This window comes from Rhinopithecus roxellana, chromosome 13 (genome assembly GCF_007565055.1).
Source record: "Rhinopithecus roxellana isolate Shanxi Qingling chromosome 13, ASM756505v1, whole genome shotgun sequence".
NCBI lineage: Eukaryota > Metazoa > Chordata > Mammalia > Primates > Cercopithecidae > Rhinopithecus > Rhinopithecus roxellana.
In genome coordinates this window covers 28,707,719-28,727,402 of record NC_044561.1, presented here as the reverse complement: position 1 = coordinate 28,727,402, position 19,684 = coordinate 28,707,719, and the positions used below count along the sequence as shown (strand labels likewise).

Sequence of the window (19,684 nt, the reverse complement as noted above, 5' to 3'; positions counted from 1 at the left end):
CATTTCTGACAGTGGCTCAGTAGTTTGGAAGTTAACTGGCAAAGGTGGACGGAATCTTTAAACATATGTGGAGGAATTGGAGAGTTTACAAGATAGTGAAGAACTGCCAGGCCATGTCTGGAGAAGATGAAAACTTGACATTTGGAGCCATTGTGTCCCTGGGGTGTTGGCCAATTTATGAAAGAAGCAGTTAAGGGCCTGAGTGGCACTTTTGAGGGGCTAGAGTCAAATGCTCGTACATAAAGCCTACTAAGAAGGGAAGACCCTGGTCAACATCCCAAACTTTGGAATGGGACCCAAAAAAACTCCATCCTAGGAGTACAGGTGACCTGGAAACAGATCAGCTTAATCAAGGACTGAAGTCCAGTTCTAGCTACGCCCAATCCTTGAGACTGATTAAGGTGATCTCAGATTGCAAGGACCTCAAATACCTAGCAGAAGCAAGTGAATATCCTTCTGGAGGAACAGAGCCTTATCCTAGGCCTCTAATTTTTAAGGACAATTTTTCAAATGCAGGCTTTCCTCCCTTTGCACAGTTCCATTATGCGTAAATTTCAGTCAGTGACTGGCTGCAGTGGCTCATGCGTGTAATCCCAGCACTTTGGGAGGCCAAGGTAGGCGAATTGCTTGAGTCTGGGAGTTTGACACCAGCCTGAGCAACATAGTGAAACCCCATCTCTGTTTTTAAAAATAAAAAAATTAATTGTCACTGTTTAGTTAAATTATAGTGGTCTCCCAACAATACAGATCAGATCCCAGCTCCCATGGTGTGTGCACTGTGAGTGCTGTATGAAGTACAAGCTCTGCCGCCAGTTCTTCAGCCTACAAATCACAATATAGATAACAGATGTGCTTGATGATTACTGACCAATTGCATCACGTCTCTCAAAGTCGGTCTGTGATTGGTCCCTGAGCATCTGTTGGTCAGTTTCATGCACAGACTGCAAAGCGTGTGGTTGTGTCACCTCCTTGTCTCTCAGTGACAAACCCACATGGCATTTTATAAAAGTGGATATACCAGGCCGGTGAGGTGGCTCATGCCTGTAATCCTAGCACTTTGGGAGGCCGAGGCAGATGGATTATTTGGGGTTAGGAGTTTAAGACCAGTCTGGCCAACATGGTGAAACCCCATCTCTACTAAAAATACAAAACTTAGCTGGTTGTGGTGGCGGGCGCCTGTAATCCCAGCTACTGGGGAGGCTGAGACAGGAGAATCGCTTGAACCCAGGAGGCAGAGCTTGCAGTGAGCCGAGATTATGCCACTGCACTCCAACCTGGGTGACACAGCAAGACTACCATCTCAAAAAAAAAAAAAAAAAAAAGTAAGCATGAAAATTATGAAATGCTCAGAGATAAAATATGTGAGGCCTGTATACTGGAATCTACAAAACACCACTGAGAGAAATTTTAAAAGACCTAAATAAATGGCAAGTTATAACATGCTCTTGGATCAGAAGACTCAGTATCATTAGGATGGCGATTCTTCCCAAAATGATCTACAGATTCAAAGCAATCAGAATCAGACCTCAGCATGCCTATTTGTAGAATTTGATAACCTGATTCTAAAGTTTATATGGAAATGTAAAGGACCTTGAGTTGCTAAAATAACTTTGAAAAAGAACAACCTAATTGAAGGACTTAGACTACATGATTTCAAGAATTATTATAAAGCTACAGTAATCAAGACAGTATGGTATTGATATGAAAATAGATAATTAGATGAATGGAACAGAATAGCAAGTCCCAGAAATAGATCCACACATATAGGGTCAATTGATTTTCAGCAAAGTGCCAAGTCATTTAAGTGGGGAAAAGGTAATCTTTTCAACAAATGATACTGGAACAACTGGATAGCCATATGCAAAAGAACCTCAACCTGGCCGGGCGTAGTGGCTCATGCCTGTAATCCCAGCACTTTGGGAGGCCGAGGCGGGTGGATCACAAGGTCAGGAGATCGAGACCATCCTGGCTAGCACACTGAAACCTTGTCTCTACTAAAAATACAAAAAATTAGCCAGGCGTGGTGGTGGGCGCCTGTAGTCCCAGCTACTCAGGAGGCTGAGGCAGGAGAATGGCATGAACCCAGGAGGCAGAGCTTGCAGTGAGCCAAGATCGCGCCACTGCACTCTAGTATGGGCGACAGAGTGAGACTCCGTCCAAAAAAAAAACAAAAAAAAAGAACCTTAACCCTCAGTTCACAGTACTACAAACTCATAATTATTATCATTGTATTATACTATTATGTAATAGTATATACAATATATATTATGTAATATACATCGTATTATATGATAGTGTATTATATTGTCATATAATAATTATTATTGAAATGGGTCATACACCTAATTGTAAGAGTTAAAACTGGCCAGGTGCAGTGGCTCATGCTTGTAATCCTGCACTTTGAGAGGCCAAGGTGGGTGGATCACTTGGGTCCAGGAGTTCAAGACCAGCATGGGCAACATAGCAAAACACCATCTCTACAAAAAAATCAAAAAATTAGCTGAGCTTGATGGCACTCACCTGTAGTCCCAGCTACACAAGAGTCTGAGGTGGGAGGATCACCTGAGCCCAGAGAGGTCAAGGCTACAGTGAGCCGTGATTGTACCACTGCACTCCAGACTGGGTGACAAAGTGAGACCCTGTGTTAAAAAAAAGAGTTAAAACTATAAAACCTCCAGAAGAAAAAATATGGGAAAATTCTTGTGATTTGGAGTTTGGCAAAGATTTCTTAAACATGATTTTTTTTTTTTTTTTTTTTTTTTGAGGCGGAGTCTCGCTCTGTCGCCCGGACTGGAGTGCAGTGGCCAGATCTCAGCTCACTGCAAGCTCCGCCTCCCGGGTTTACGCCATTCTCCTGCCTCAGCCTCCCGAGTAGCTGGGACTACAGGCGCCCGCCACTTCGCCCGGCTAGTTTTTGTATTTTTAGTAGAGACGGGGTTTCACCATGTTAGCCAGGATGGTCTCGATCTCCTGACCTCGTGATCCGCCCGTCTCGGCCTCCCAAAGTGCTGGGATTACAGGCTTGAGCCACCGCGCCCGGCCAAACATGATTTAAAAAGCATTAACCAGGCCAGGTATGCTGGCTTACACCTGTCATCCCAATGCTTTGAGGGACTGAGGTGGGAGGATAGCTTGAGGCCAGGAGTCCAAGAGCAGCCTGGGCAACATGAGTGGGTCTCTACAAAAAAAAAAAAAAAAAAAAAAAAAAAAACTGTGCCAGGCACAGTGGCACATGTCTGTAGTCCTAACTACTCAGGAGGTTGTGGCAGGAGGATCACTTGAGCCCAGGAGTTGAAGCTTGCAGTGAATTATGACCATGCCACTGCACTCCAGCCTGGGCCACAGAGTAAGACTCAGTCGCTTAAAGAAGAAAGCATAAACTATGAAAGAAAAAATTAATAAATTAGCCATCCTCAAAATTAGACACGTTTACTCATCAGAAAACACTTAATAAAATGAAAAGTCAAGCCATAGACTTAGAGAAAATATTTGCAAAACATATATCCGACAAAGGACTTGGATATGGGTTATATAAAGAACTATTATAATTCAATAAGATGTCAAGCAGACCAATTAAAAATGGGCAAAAGATGAACTAACTCTTCAACAAAGGGCATGTCCGTTTGAATGGATGGTAAGCAAGCACATGAAAAGATGTTCGTGTGCCTTTCCCTCATTAGTCATTAGGGAGATGCAAGTTAATAGACATCTCTCTTGGTAGAAAGATATCGCTACACACCCACAAGAGTGGCTGTAATTAAGCAGTGTGACCAACTATGCATAAGAGTGTGGAATAAGAACTCTCATACACTGCTGATGGGAATGTAAAATGATAGCAGCCAGTTTGGAAAACATTTTGGCAAATAATACCACTTATTATCAAAAATGTTAGATACCTGAAAGAACTCAAAGTGAAAAAGCTATATACTGTCTGCTCCCAACGCTAGACATTATGGGAAAGGCAAAACTATGGAGACAGTTAAAAGATGCGTCAGTGGTTGCCAGGGGCTCACGGGGAGGGAAAGAGGAATGAGTAGGTGGAACACAGGGATTTTTAGGGCAGTGAAACTATTCTGTATGGTACTATAATGATGAATACGTGTTATTAGGCATTTGTCAATACCCATTTCACAAAGAGTGAAAATGAAAACTGTGGACTTCACTTAGCAATAATATGTCAATATTGGCTCATCAATGGCAACAAATTACCTCACCAATGCAAGATGTTAATAACAGGGAAGCTGTGGTGGGAGCGAGGTGGTATATGGGACTTCTTTGTACTTTCCACTCAATTTTTCTGTAAGCCCAAAACTGCTCTAAATAAGAAAGTTTATTAATTAAAAGTTACATTTATAATGTATCTCTATCTAGGAATAAATCTGAAAAAGATATGTAAGGTCTCTACTCAGAAAACTGATTATGTTATTAAGAGAGCTTAAATATAGCCCAAATAAATAGATGGATATACTATGTTCATGGAAGGTACAACTCAGTATTGGGAAGGTGTCAGTCGTCTTAAGAAAGGCCTTATGTGTCACACAAGGGATACTGACATCTGACACCGAGCACATGTAGGCATCCTGATTATGTTTACTTGAATGATGTGGACTTTACAGAGCTGACTTACAGACAATTTAAATGGCCCGAAAACTGTTCAATGCACTCTCTCCCAGGCTGTCACAGGATGCACTTCAGGAACTTTACTTTTTAACAAGAAAATTCAGTTTTTCTCTTAAACAGCTTGCTTCTGTTCCATTAGCATTCTCATCACTTTAAGTTGCATTCATCTTTGTTTTTTTTTTTAGAAAAACATTTGTTCTGCAACCAGCCTTGTCCTTTAAATACTTGTACTATATACAGGCTCTTTTCATAGGTTCGTTACTTGAAATGATTTAAGTGTGTTTTTGGTGGCAGGGGGGTGGTAGTTGTTTTGTTTTGTTGAGACGGTCTTACTCTGTCACCCAGGCTGGAGTGCAGTGGCATGATTTTGGCTCACTCCTGGCCTTGAGTGATTCACCTACCTCAGCTTGCTAAGCAGCTGGGACCACAGGCATGTACAACCACGCCTGGCTAATTTTTTTTTTTTTTTTTTTTTTTTTTTTTTTTGTAGAGACGGGGTTTTGTCTTATCACCCAGGCTGGTCTCAAACTCCTGGACTCAAGGGATCAGCCTGTCTCAGCCTCCCAAAGTACTGGGATTACAGGCGTGAGCCACTGCACCAGTCCTGATTTGAGTTTTTGTAAGACAGGGAACAATGTTCGGAATTTAGCACCAATGTCAGATTCATTCTGTAAATTTTCACTGAACATCTGCCTTGTGTAGGACAGGAAGATGACAGACAAGAATTCTTCCTCCAAGAGGTACAGGTCAGTTGAGCAGAAAAGGCATATATCAATACCCACAATGAGAGCTGTGGTGATTCAGAGGAGAGATGAAGTCCTTCCCCTGGAGGGATCCTGAGCACTTTGAGGAGGAAAGGCATCTGTACCGCCCCCCAAATGTGTAGAATGGGGATGCATTCCTGGCAGAAAGAAGTAGGATAAAGTACAGAGGCCAGGGCCTAGTGCAATGGCTCATACCTGTAATCCCAGCAGTTTGGGAGGCCGAGACAGGCGGATCACCTGAGGTCAGGAGTTCAAGACCAGCCTGGCCAACATGGCAAAACCCCGTCTGTACTAAAAATACAAAAATTAGCCAGGCACGGTGGCAGGTTCCTGTAATCCCAGCTACTTGGGAGGGTGAGGCAGGAGAATTGTTTGAGCCCAGGAGGCAGAGGTTGCAGTGAGCCAAGATTGCGCCACTGCACTCCAGCCTGGGCAACAGAGTGAGACTCTGTCTCATAAAGAAAAAAAAAAAAAAAGTACAGAGTCCAGGAAGCCTGGGGTGGGGTTGGCAGATGCCGAGTCATCTATTTTGGCCAGAGTCCAGGGCCTACAAGGGGACATGAGGAGGAGATTCATGCATTCTGGTTCAAACTCCATCAGATATTTATTGAGCTCCTTCTCTGTACCAGGCATTGTTCTAAGATACATAATGAACAAAACCCATGACACCCTCGTCTGTGAGAGCTGATGCTGTGGCAGGGACAGACAGGTCATGAGTGGAGTGATGGAGCAGCTGGCCTGGTGAGTTAGCTGCCTCCAGGTACAGTAGGAGGAGCAAGCCCAGAGCGGGCAAGTGGGTCAGGGGTGCCAGAAGGGGCGAGGGTGCCAGGAGGCTGGTCCAGGCTGGCCTCCCTGAGGTGGTGGCCAGGACCTAGCATCTGAGGAAGGGCTGGAAACAGGTGAGGACAGGTGGAACAGACATCAGGATGGGAGCATCCTGACAGGGAGGGCGGCAGGGTGAGCTCATGGGGGGAGCAGCCAGGAAGTATGACTGGAGCAGTGTCCTGGAGAGGGGGAGAAGGAGGTCAGGAGGTCCCAGGGGAGAGGCAGGACTAGTCTCGTGGAGGCCGGGGCCATTGTGAGGACTCTGGTTTGTGTTGTGTGTGAAAGGCCATGGGATGGGGACCAGTGGGGGCGTCTTAGGGGACTGGATATGCTCCGACCTAGCTGCTAAAAGGCCCCCTCGGGCAGCTTTCAGGGCCCAGGCAGAAGCTGTAGGTGGTTCTGAGGTTTGCAGAGGGGCCTGAAGGGGTGCGACCCAGCCAAGCAAGGTGGCTAAGTGGGAAAGGCTCTACCGCATTGGGGGTAGGAAGACCTTGACCTTAGCTCCAGCCAGCCACTGAGCAGCCATGTGGCCTTGGGTGATACCCGTCCCTGGTCGGTTTCCCTACCTGTGAATCCAGGTACTTGGAAGCCATGCTCGAGAACAGCCCATCCACAGGAGGTGATCAGGGCTGTCCTCCGGGCGAGGAACCTGGCAGCCGTGCATGAGAACCTTGGAAAAGGGAGAGGGAGGAGGCTGTGGCAGGAGGTGAAGAGGGAGGGAGTGATGCCCTGGGCAGGATGCCATGAGCTGGGATGGAAACCACAGGATGAATGCAAGTAATTTAAAAAAAAAAAAAAAAAAAGCCTTGGGCCGGGTGCGGTGGCTCACGCCTACAATCCCAGCACTTTGGGAGGCCGAGGCAGGCGGATCACCTGAAGTCAGGAGTTGGAGACCAGCCTGGCCAACATGGTGAAACTGAAAATACAAAAATTAGCTGGGTATGGTGGCGTGCGCCTATAGTCCCAGCTACTCAGGAAGCTGAGGCAGGAGAATCACTTGAACCTGGGAGGTGGAGGTTGCAGTGAGCTGAGATCGTGCCACTGCACTCAGCCTGGGTGAGAGGGCAAGACCCCATCTCAAAAAAAGAAGAAAACAGTCTTTCAGACCAAAGGATCAACAAACAAACCAGACTGTCCAAACAACCATAAGCCGTAACTTTGTGCAGAGGTAAAAGACCGAGGTCACATCAGGACCTGTTGGATTCAAGGCATGTTGACAGCTGTTCAAGGCTTCAGATAGACCCTCCGGCTGGCAGGGTGGCCACAGGGCATATTGAGTAGGAAGCCTTGTTGCTTTGACAGGTTACTTGGCCCCATGAGGGACAATCCCATAGTCAGTTACGCCAGAAACGTGACTGTCTCCTTGAAATCCTCAGCATGGGGTCTTATGAATAAACCCTTACTAGATCTCCTGTTTTGTCTTATTTTTATGCAGAGCTTTACTTTATAGCAGAAAATTCCATTTTTACCCTTAAATGGCTTCTGTCCCCTTAGTGTTCTTGTCACTTTAAGTTGCATTCATCTTTGTCTCTTCAGAAAAGGATTTGTTCTACAACCAGCGCTTGCAGAGGGTGCTTGGTTTATGGTTACCGGTGTTCGCTGAATGTCTGAATTATGTTGAGTTGCTTAAAGTCATGCTATCAGGTAGACGTTGTGGCTGTTCTTTTCACTCTCTTATTTGGGGATTTACAAAACAGTTATGTTTTTAGTTTTCTTTTATTTGTTGTGTTGAATAGGAATGTAGCTGTGGGAACCTCTAGTTCCAAGTAGGAAAGCCTTGGACACATTTCCAGCTGGCAAACTGGCAAAATGGAGGGCATGCAAGTTGCTAGAGAGGCTGGGAGCCAATTTAAGAACCCAGCTTCAGGATGGGACATGGGATATACCTCAAGTTAGAGGTTCTTATTCAGTGTGGATTTTTCTAAGCAGATATCTGTCACAATATAAGTTACTATACGTCTGTACTAAGGCAGCTGCTACAGTCCATTTGAAAAGAGAGAAAGACAGCTTGGAAATGGTATTCCATAAAAATGTCAGTATCATAAAAGACAAAAGCTGTGGAGATGTTTCAGATTAAAAGAGAAAAGACAACAAAATGTAATACCTGACTCTAAACAGCATCTTGTACTGAAGGAGGAAAAATGCCATCAAGGACATTATTGGGTCAACTAACAAAATTTGAATACGAATCATAGATTGAAGTGTACCTGATAAGTGTATGGAAGTGAAGTGTTCTGTGCTGTGTAAGAGCACACTGCCATTCTCAGCAAACACGTAGTTTAGTATTTAGGAGAATGGGCCATGACGTATGCAACTCACCCTCAAATACACACACACATACACACATATACATACATACCTATAAAGAAAGAAATTAGGGGCTAGGTGCAGTGGCTCATGCCTGTAATACCAGCACTTTGGGAGGCCAAGGCGGGCAGATTACGAGGTCAGGAGATCAATACCATCCTGGCCAACGTGGTGAAACCCCGTCTCTACTAAAATACAAAAAATTAGCTGGGCATGGTGGTGCATGTCTGTAGTCCCAGCTACTCAGGAGGCTGAGGCAGGAGAATTGCTTGAACCCAGGAGGCGGAGGTTACAGTGAGCCGAGATCGTGCCGCTGCACTGCGGCTTGGCAACAGAGTGAGACTCCATCTCGAAAAAAAAAAGAAAGAAATTGTAATAAAGCAAATGGTTAAATTGGTAACCACCAGTGAATATGGGTAAAGTTGTGGTGTTCTTTATACTGTTTTTGGGGTACAACTTTTCTGTAAGTGAAAGTACTTCCAAATAAAAAGTTAAAAGGCAAGGAAATAAATAAAAGAGACAGTTTCTGTATCTTCTATATCCTAGCTATGTTTACCACGTTTGGATTCTGAAAGCTGCAGAGCAGAAAACATGAAGAACAGATCACCTGTTCTTAAAATACCACTGGTGGCCAGACATAGTAACTCCCTCCTGTAATCCCAGCACTTTGGGAAGCTGAGGGGGGTAGGATGACCTGAGCTCAGGAGTTCGAGAACAGCCTGGGAAACATAGTGAGACCCTGTCTGTACAGAAATTTAAAAAATTAGCCAGGCATCATGGTTCATGCCTGTAGTCCTAGCTACTCAGAAGGCTGAGGCAGGAGGCTTGCTTGAGCCTGCGATTTTGAGGACTTCAGTGAGCCATGATCACACTACTGTACTCTAGCCTGGGCAACAGAGCGAGACCCTGTCTCAAAACAAACAGACAAACACACAAAAAATCACTCCTAATTTGCCTCCCTTTTAGTACTTTAAAAAAATTAACTTAAAACATTTTTTGGATAATTGTACTTTTTTTGTTTGTTTTGCTTTGTTTTGTTTTTTCAAGACAGAGTCTCATTCTGTCACCTAGGCTGGAGTGCACTGGTGCAATCTCAGGTCTCTGCAACCTCTGTCTCCTGGATCCAAGTGATTCTCCTGCCTCAGCCTCCTGAGTAGCTGGGATTACAGGCGTGCACCACGCCTGGCTCATTTTTATATTTTTAGTAGAGATGGGGTTTCACCTTGTTGGCCAGGCTGGTCTCGAACTCCTGACTTCAAGTGATCTGCCTGCCTTGGCCTCACATGCAGTTTTAGGAAATAATACAGAGATCCCCAGCACTCTTTCCACTTTTCCCCAAGGGTAACATCTTGCAAAGCTAGAGGACGATATCACAGTCGGAAGACTGACATTGATACCATCAAGATGCAGAATATTTCCATCACCAATCAGCTGTCATGGTGCCTTTTATAGCCAAACCCACTTCTTTCCTACCTTCCCATCCCTTTTTTAATTTTCCAGTCATTAATCTGTTGTCCATTTCTGTCATTTTACGAACGTCACATAGGCCGGGCGAGGTGGCTCACGCCTGTAATCCCAGCACTTTGGGAGGCTGAGGTGGGTGGATCACGACGAGGTCAGGAGATTGAGACCATCCTGGCCAACATGGTGAAACCCCGTCTCTACTAAAAAATACAAAAACTTAGCTGGGCATGGTGGCGGGCGCCTGTAGTGCCAGCTACTCGGGAGGCTGAGGCAGGAGAATGGCGTGAACCCAGGAGGCGAAGCTTGTAATGAGCCGAAATCATGCCACTGCACTCCAGCCTGGGTGACAGAGCGAGACTCTATCTTAAAAAAAAAAAAAAAAAAGACTGTCACATAATGAATTATATGGCATATAACCTTTCGGGACTCAGGGTAATTCTCATGAGATTGATCCAGGTTGTTGGTGCATCAATAGTTTATTCCTTTCTATTGCTGAGTAATTTCCATGGTGTGGAGGAGCCATGGTTTAACTGTTCACCCCATTGGAGGACATCTAGCTTGTTTCCAGTTTGGAGGTACTGTGAATCAAGTTGCTGTGAACATTTGTTTACAGCTTTCTTGGTTTTCTGGTTTGTTTTAAACAGTTCTAGCCAGGCACGGTGGCTTATGCCTGTAATCCTAACACTTTGGAAGGCTGAGGCAGGAGGATTGTTTGAGCTCAGAAGTTTTAGGCCAGCCTGGGTAACAAAGCGAGACTCCGACTCTACAACAAAAATAAAAAAATTGGCCCTGCATGATGATGTGCGCCTGTAATCCTAGGTACTTGAGAGGTTGAGGTAGAAGGTCTGCTTGATCCTAGGAGGCAGAGGTTGCAAGCAGCCGAGATTGTGCCACTGTCTCCAGCCTGGGCAACAGAGCAAGACCCTGTCATTCATAGATAGGTAGGTGGATGGGTGGACGGATGGATAGACGGATAGATTCATTGATAGATAGATAGATAGATAGATAGATAGATAGATAGATAGATAGATAGATAGATAGATAGAAATGTAAATTATAGGGTCACGCTCAGTGGCTCATGCCTGTAATCTCAGCACTTTGGGAGGCCAAGGCAGGTGGATCACTGGAAGTCAGCAGTTTGAGACCAGCCTGGCCAACATAGCAAAACCCCGTCTCTACTAAAAATACAAAAATTAGCCAAGCATGCTGGCATGCGCCTGCAATCCCAGCTACTCTGGAGGCTGAGGCAGAAGAATCACTTGAACCCAGGAGGTGGAGGTTACAATGAGCCAAGATCATGCCACTGCACTGCAGCCTGGGCCACAGAGTGAGACTCTGTCGAAAGAAAGAAAGAGAGAGAGAGAGAGAGAGAGAAAAGAAAGGAAGGAAGGAAGGAAGGAAGGAAGGAAGGAAGGAAGGAAGGAAGGAAGGAAGGAAGGAAGGAAGGAAGGAAGGAAGGAAGGAAGGAAGGAAGGAAGGAAGGAAGGGAAGGGAGAAGGGAAGGGAGAAGGGAAGGGAGAAGGGAAGGGAGAAGGGAAGGGAGAAGGGAAGGGAAGGGAGAAGGGAAGGGAAGGAGAAGGGAAGGGAGAAGGGAAGGGAAGGGAAGGGAGAAGGGAAGGGAGGGAGGGAGGGAGGGCGAATGGAAGAAAGGAAGAAAGGAAGAAAGAAAGAAAGGAAGGAAGAAAGAAAGAAGAGATACGTAGATTATATACCATATGACATTGATTTACAATATATATGCCATACATAGCTTTTGGTATACTCACAAGAGTGTGTAACCAAACCATCACTGCAACTTAGATGTCCTCCAATGGATGCAAACATTCATTGCCTCTGAAAGAAACCCCGTAGCCATTAATAATCACTGCCTGTTCCTTCCAAATCTCCTCCCTTCCCCCATCTAGCCCTACACAACCACTCATCTACTTTCTGTCTCTACAATTTGCCTATTCTGGACATTTCATATTATGGAATCACACAATATGTAGTCTTTTGTGACTACCTTTTTTCATTTTGCATAATGTTTTCAAGGGTCATCCATGTTTTAGCATGTATCAGTACTTTATTTCTTTTTATTGCCAAAAACATTCTATTGTATGGATATAACACATATTATTTATCCAATTTTTAGTTGTGGACATTGTGTTTTAACTTTCTGGTTATTACGAAGAATGCTTCTATGAACATTCACATACAAGTTTTTGTGTAGATGTATGTTTTCATTTATTTCTTTCTCTCTCTCTCTCTTTCTTTCTGAGACAGGGTCTCTCATTCTGTCACCCAGGCTGGAGTGCAGTGTCGTGATCTCGGCTCACTGCAACCTCCCTCTCCCAGGTTTGAGTGATTCTCCTGCCTTAGCCTCCCCAATAACTGGGATTACAGGCACATGCCACCACGCCCAGCTCATTTTTTGTCTTTTTAGTAGAGATAAGGTTTCACCATGTTGACCAGGCTGGTCTCGAATTTCTGACCTCAAGGGATCCACCCGCCTCAGACTCCCAAAGTGCTGGGATTATAGGCGTGAGCCACTGCACCCGGCCTGTTTCATTTCTTTAGGAGTGGAATTACGGGTCATATAATGAATCTATGTTTAACTTCTTGAGGACTGCCAAACTGTTCCAAAAGCCTATACCATTTCCCACTGGCAACATGTGAAGGTTCTAATTTCTCCACATCTCTGTCAGCACTTGTTATTGTCTGTCTTTTTAATTAGTTAATTTATTTATTTATTTTGAGATGGAGTCTGAATTGTAGCCATTCCAGTGGGTGTCAAGTGGTGTTTCATTCTGGTTTTGATTTGCATTTCCCTAATGACCAGTGACACTCAAGCTCCTTTTCATGTGGTTATTGACCATTTGTGTATCTTCTTTAGAAAAATGTCTATTCAAATCCTTAGTCCATTTTTAAATTGAGATAGTTATATTTTTATTGTTGAGTTTAAGAGTTCTTGGCCGGGCGCGGTGGTTCAAGCCTGTAATCCCAGCACTTTGGGAGGCCGAGACGGGTGGATCACGAGGTCAGGAGATCGAGACCATCCTGGCTAACACGGTGAAACCCCGTCTCTACTAAAAAAATACAGAAAAACTAGCCGGGCGAGGTGGCGGGCGCCTGTAGTCCCAGCTACTCGGGAGGCTGAGGCATGAGAATGGCATAAACCCGGGAGGCGGAGCTTGCAGTGAGCTGAGATCTGGCCACTGTACCCCAGCCTGGGAGACAGAGCAAGACTCCGTCTCAAAAAAAAAAAAAAAAAGAGTTCTTTATACATTCTGATACAAGTCCCTTATCAGAGATATGATTTGTAAATATTTTCTTTTTTTTTTTTTTTTTGACATGGAGTCTCTCTCTGTTGCCCAGGCTGGAGTGCAATGGCACAACCTCAGCTCACTGCAACCTCCACCTCCCTGGTTCAAGCGATTCTGCTGCCTCAGCCTCCTGAGTAGCTGGCACTACAGGCACATGCCACCACGCCCGGCTACTGTTTTGTATTTTTGGTAGAGACGGGGTTTCACCATGTTGGTCCGGCTGGTCTCGAACTCCTGACCTTGTGATCCACCCGCCTCGGCCTCCCAAAGTGCTGGGATTACAGGCATGAGCCACCGCACCCGGCCTTTTTCTCGCATTTTTGTGGGTTGTCTTTTTCACTTTCTTGATGGTAGTGTTTGTGGCACAAAAGCTTTAAATTTTGAGTCCAATTTATTTGCCTTTATTTGTTATCTGTTCTCTTGGTGTGTATACAAGTTTTCGTGTGAACATAAGTTTCATTTCACTCGGATAACTGCCCAAGAGTGTACTTGCTGGATCATATGGTAGTTTCATGTTTAGTTTTATTTTTAAAAACTGCCAAACTTTTCTAGAGTGGCTGTACTATTTTACATTCCCACCAGGAATGTATGTCTAGGTCCTTTCCAGCGTTTGGTGTTATCACTATTCTTTATTTTAGCCATTTGATAGGTGTGCAGTGATACCTCATCGTGGTTCTAGTTTGCCTTTCCCCAGTGGCTTATGGTGTTAAATATCTTTTCATGTACTTATTTGCCATTTGTGTATCCTCGTGAGCAATGTCTTTTGCTCATTATCTAATTGGATTGTTTGGGGTTTTTTTTATTGTTTAGTCTTGAAAATTTTTACATACGCAAGATACTGTCCTTTGTCAGATATTTAGGTCCATGATCCATTTTAAATTAATTCTTTTTAAGATGTAAGACTTAGTTTGAGGTTCTTTTCCTGCTACCCCAATGGATATCCAGTTGCTCCAGCAGCAGTTTTTGAAAGGTTATCATTCCTTAGGGAATTTTGCACCTCTGTCCAAAATCAGTTGGGTCTATTTGTGTTGATCTGTTTGAGGGTTTTTAGTGTGTTCCATTGATGTATGTGTCTGTTCCTTCACCAGTACCACGCTGTCTTTATTACTGAGCAGGTCTTACTATTTAGTAGAGTGGTTTCTCCCACTTTATACTTCTTTGCTGATTGTTTTAGCCCTTCTAGGGCTTGTGCCATGCCTTTCTGTGTAAATTTAAGAGTAAGCTTATCTAGATCTATAAAAACTATTACTGGGATTTTGATAGGAATTACACTAAACCTACAGATCAACTTGAGGAGAATTAACATCTTTATTATGTTGAGTCTTTCAGTCCATGAGCATGGTAGTTTCTTTTTTGATTTTTTTTTTTTTTAGTTTGAGGCAGGATCTCACTCCCTCACCCAGGCTAGAGTACAGTGGTATGATCGTGGCTCACTGCAGCCTTGAACTCTTGGGCTGAAGTAACCCTCCTGCCTCAGTCTCCTGAGTAACTGGAGCTACAGGTACACTCTACCACACCTGGCTAATTTTTTTTCCTATTTATTTATTTATTTTGTAGAGATGGGGTCTCGTTTGTCGCCCAAGCTGGTCTTAAACTCATGGCCTTAAAGGATCCTCCCAAAGTGCTGGGATTATAGGCATGAGCCATCACACCCAGCTTTCTTTGATTTTTTTCCAGCAGCATTTTGTAATTTTCAGTATACAGATCCTGTATACTGTATATAGATCCCTCTATATGTTTTGTTAGGTAATAAATACCTAAATATTTCATTTTCTTTGGAGTGATTGCAAATGATGTTGTTTTTAACTTTTATGTCTGCATGTTTGTTGTTAGTAGATAGAAATGCAATTTATTTTTGCATGCTGATCTTACAGTCTTGCTGTATTCATTTCTTAGTTCCAAGAGGGTTTTTGTAGATTCCTAAGGATTTTCATGTCATTGCCAATGGGGACTTTCATTTCTTTCTTCTTATCGATGTGCCTTTTATTCCTGCCTTATTACAGTAGTTAGAACTTCCATCACTATGTTGAGGAAGAGTGGTGAAGGTGGATATCCTGGCCCTGCTCCTGATCTTACTAGGAAAACATTCAGTCTTTCTTCGTTGAGGATACGTTAGCTGTAGGTTTTTGCAGATGTTCTTTTTCTAGTTGAGAGAAAGCTTTTCCAAACATGTTGAGAGTTTTTATCATGAGTGGGTATTATAGTTTGTCAAATACCTTTTCTGTGTCAATGAGTATGATCAAATGATTTTTCTTCTGTAGCCTGTTGACATGGTGGATTACATTGATTGATTTTCCAATGTTAAAGTAGCCTTGCATACCTGGAATGAGTCTTAGTTGGTCATGGTAAATAATTCTTTTTATACATTGTTGGATTTGATTTGTTCATATTTTGTTGAATACTTTCATGTCTAAGTTCTTGAGCAAAATTGGTCTGTCGTTTTCTCTATTTTCTATTGGCTTTGTCGAGTTTTGTTGTCAGAGTAATATTAGTTTCATGAAAATAAATTGGGAAGTATTTCCTCCTCTTCCACTTTTTTTGGAAGAGATTATATACAACTGGTGTGGTGGTATTTCTTCTTTACGTGTTTGGTAGAATTCTTCCATCTGGGCCTGGGAATTTATTTTTTAAGAGATTTTAAAATCACAGATTCAACTTTTAAATGGTTATAAAGCTATTAAAACTATTTATTTTATCTTGGTTAAATTGGGTAGTTAGTAGCTTTTGAGTAATTGATCTATTTCTTATTTGTAGAATTCACTAGCTCAAATTTGTTTGTATAGTTTCTTATACTGATTGCAGGATCTGTAGTAATATCCTGTTTCATTCTTGATGTTGGTGATTTATGTCTTGTCTGTTTTTATTTTTGTCAGTTTTGCTGCAGTTTTATCAATTTTAATGTTTTTTTTCAAAAAACCAGCTTTTCGTTTCATTTATTCTCTCAATTGTTCTCTCAATTTCCATTTCATTGATTGTTCTTCTTTATTATTTCCTTCCTTCTGTTTGCTTTGGTTTATTTTGCTATTATTTTTCTAGTTTCTTGATGTAGGAATTTAGATTATTGTTTTGAGATTGTTCGTCTTCCCTATTGCAAACATTTAGTAATACAAATTTCTCTCTCGGTGCTGCTCTTGCCGCATCCCATATGCTGTTGTATGTTGTAGCTTTATTTTTATTCAGTTCTGTTTTTTGTTTTTTAATGTTTTTTGTTTTGGGTTTTTTGTTTTTGTTTTTTGTTTTTTGTTTTTTTTGAGACAGTCTCGCTGTGTCACCCAGGCTGAAGTGCAACGGTGCGATCTCAACTCACTGCAATGTCTGCCTCCTGGGTCCAAACAATCCTCCTGTCTCTGCCTCCCAGGTAACTGGGATTACAGGTGTGCACCACCACACCTGGTTAATTTTTGTATTTTTAGTAGAGACGGAGTTTCACCATGTTAGCCAGGCTGGTCTCAAACTCCTGATCTCAGGTGATCCACCCGCCTCAGCCTCCCAAAGTACTGGGATTACAGGCGTGAGCTACCATCGCCAGCCCAGTTCTATGTATTTTAAAATTTTCCTTGAGACTTCACTCTTTTTTTTTCTTTTTTTTTTTTTTTTTTTTTTTTTGAGACGGAGTCTTGCTCTGCCGCCCAGGCTGGAGTGCAGTGGCCGGATCTCAGCTCACTGCAAGCTCCACCTCCCGGGTTCACGCCATTCTCCTGCCTCAGCCTCCCGAGTAGCTGGGACTACAGGCGCCCGCCTCATCGCCCGGCTAGTTTTTTGTATTTTTTAGTAGAGACGGGGTTTCACCGTATTAGCCAGGATGGTCTCGATCTCCTGACCTCGTGATCCGCCCGTCTCGGCCTCCCAAAGTGCTGGGATTACAGGCTTGAGCCACCGCGCCCGGCCGAGACTTCACTCTTGACCCATGGATTATTTAGAAGTGTATTGTTGAATTTTAAAACATTTAGAGATGGTCCTATTGTTTTCCTGTTATTATCATTTAAGTTCATTGTTATTAGATTATATACTCTGTATGGCTTCAATTCTTTTAAATTGAAAATTATTTTCTTTGTTGAGGTTTGTTTAATGGCCAAAGATGTGGTCTGTCTAGGTGAATGTTCCATGGGCTTTTAGGGAAAAAAGTATATTCTGGTTGTTGAATGGTGTCTTAGTCCATTCAAGCTGCTATAACAAAATACCATAAACTGGGTGATTTGTAAACGACAGAAATTTCTCTCTCACAGTTCTGGAGACTGGGAAGTTCAAGACCAAAGTGCCAGCAGATTCAGTGTCAGGTGAGGACTTGCTTCCTGGTTCATAGATAAGAGGTACATACACATTTAGGACCATCATGTCTTCCTAGTGGATGAATTCTGTTATCATTAGGTGATCCTTTTAACACTTTTAAAAAGAATCTGTTTAGTAGCCTATTAGAGTTCTTCCTTTACTATTTTATTGAGCATTAATTAATCCTAACATTGTGTCTATGTCAGGACGGATGGCAATATTTTGTGTGAAAATTTGATAGTATCGGAGGCGGAGGTAGGATAATTGCTTGAACCCGGGAGGCAGAGGTTGCAGTGAGCCGAGATCATGCCACTGCAGTCCAGCCGGGACAACAGAACAAGACTCCACCTCAAAAAAAATATATATATATAGTATCATATCCTCCAAGATTCAAAGTGAACTTCAAACAGTCTTATATAGTCTTAGTTTTGGAATACATCCCAGTATTGAGTTGCAGCAGGGATTTGAGTTTTTATGAAGAGAGAGCAGTATATCAGAATCTTGGGCATAAACTAAGGAGCCATATCAGAACCTCAGGTGTACACCAATGAGATAGATCAGAACCTCAGGCATGTACCCAGTGAGACAGGTCAGAACCACAGGTGTGTACCCAGTGAGACAGATGAGAACCTCAGGTGTGTAACCAGTGAGGTATATCAGAATCTTGGGTATTTACCCAAAGAGGTATAGCAGAGTCTCAGGTACGTACTCAAGAAGGCATATTAGGGCTTTAAGTATCTAGCTAAGGATTTATATCAGGATCTCAGGTTTATACCCAGGGAGGTATAGCAGAATTTTGGGTATAGATCTAAGGAGGTCTATCACAGTCCAGGGCATATAGCCAAGGAGCTGTATCAGAACCTCAGGCACATACCCAAAGAGGCATTTTAGGACTCGTAAGGAGGTGGTAGATTTCAAAAGTATAGTCTAACAGTTCATCTGCTTTGAAATTTAAAACAATATTAAATGAAAACATGAAATCCTTCTATCTGTCAGAAGGTGACATGAGTTTTAAACGATTAAGAAATATACTGTCTGTGGCCTTGTAACCAATTTATTATGCCTATAGAAATTACAGACTCCCTCATCCAGGATAGAATAACAGGCAATGACTTATCTTCTCATCTGAGACAACCAAACCTGCATACAAAGACATGAAACAATGTTCTTCAAGATGCTGGACATCAGGCAGTGAAGGGCACTGATGGTTGTAAGACAAACAAGGTGAGAGGAGTGGCTTGAGAGTTTCCAGGCTGCAGTGCAGGGAGAGGGGAAACTGAGGCAGATCTTGGCAGACTTCTTCAGCTGACAAAATAGAGCTGAGAGTCCAGGGAGACCATGGTGTGTAGATTATCCAAGGCAAAGTATTAGAGGTGCAAACCATATACAGAGGGACTTCAGAGATCTACCAAAGTACTGCTTGGTGCGTGCATATGAGCAGAACTACTTGAGGCCAGGAAAAGAAGCATCTGAGAAGGTTAGAAGGAACAGTGCCCAGCACTTGTGCCAGCCAAGAAGGGTGCCTGGTGCTCACACAGAGCCAGGAACAGTGCAGGAATTTGAGTGTTTGTTAGGAGAGGAAGGTATATCAGAATCTTGGGCATAAACACAAGAAGCCATATCAGATTATCAGGTATGTACCAATGAGATAGATCAGAAGCTCGGGTGTATACACAGTGAGATAGATCAGAATCTCAGAGGTATATACAGTGAGATAGATCGGAATCTCAGGTATGTACCTAATGAGTCCGAGAGCATGGTACTGGCATCCGGTTAGGGCCTTCCTGCTGGATCGTGACGTGAAGCAAGGCAAAGAGCCTGTCAGGTCAGGGCTTCCTCTTCTTATAAAGTCACCAGTCCTATCATGGGGACCCCACCCTGATGATCTTATAATTCTCCCAAAGGCTACCTTCAAATGCTGTCAACATGTGAATTTGGAAACTAAGTTTCCAGCACATGAAATGTGGGGGACACATTCAAAGTACAGCAAATATTACACATAACCAGTAGGGTTCATCCCAGGAAATGCCAAATGGCTTGATAATCAAAAATTAATGTAACTCACCATGTTAACAGGATGAAAAAGAAAAACCATATGATCATCTTAGTAGATGCAGAAAAAGCATTTGATTA

The 19,684-nt window shown here is 43.1% G+C and overlaps 1 protein-coding gene across 5 annotated transcripts in view; it reads left to right on the top strand.

Moving 5' to 3' along the window:
* Positions 1-19,684, top strand: part of PPARA (peroxisome proliferator activated receptor alpha) — a 103,069-nt gene that overhangs the window by 18,405 nt on the left and 64,980 nt on the right. The window contains exon 1 of one of the 5 annotated variants that reach the window (XM_030915032.1): positions 17,508-17,592. The exons of 3 other annotated variants lie outside the window; for them this stretch is intronic. The gene's annotated coding sequence lies outside the window, so the exon portion shown is untranslated. Of the gene's footprint in view, positions 1-17,507; positions 17,593-19,684 lie in introns of those variants that run through there. One more of the 5 variants, XM_030915030.1, reaches the window with a different exon arrangement.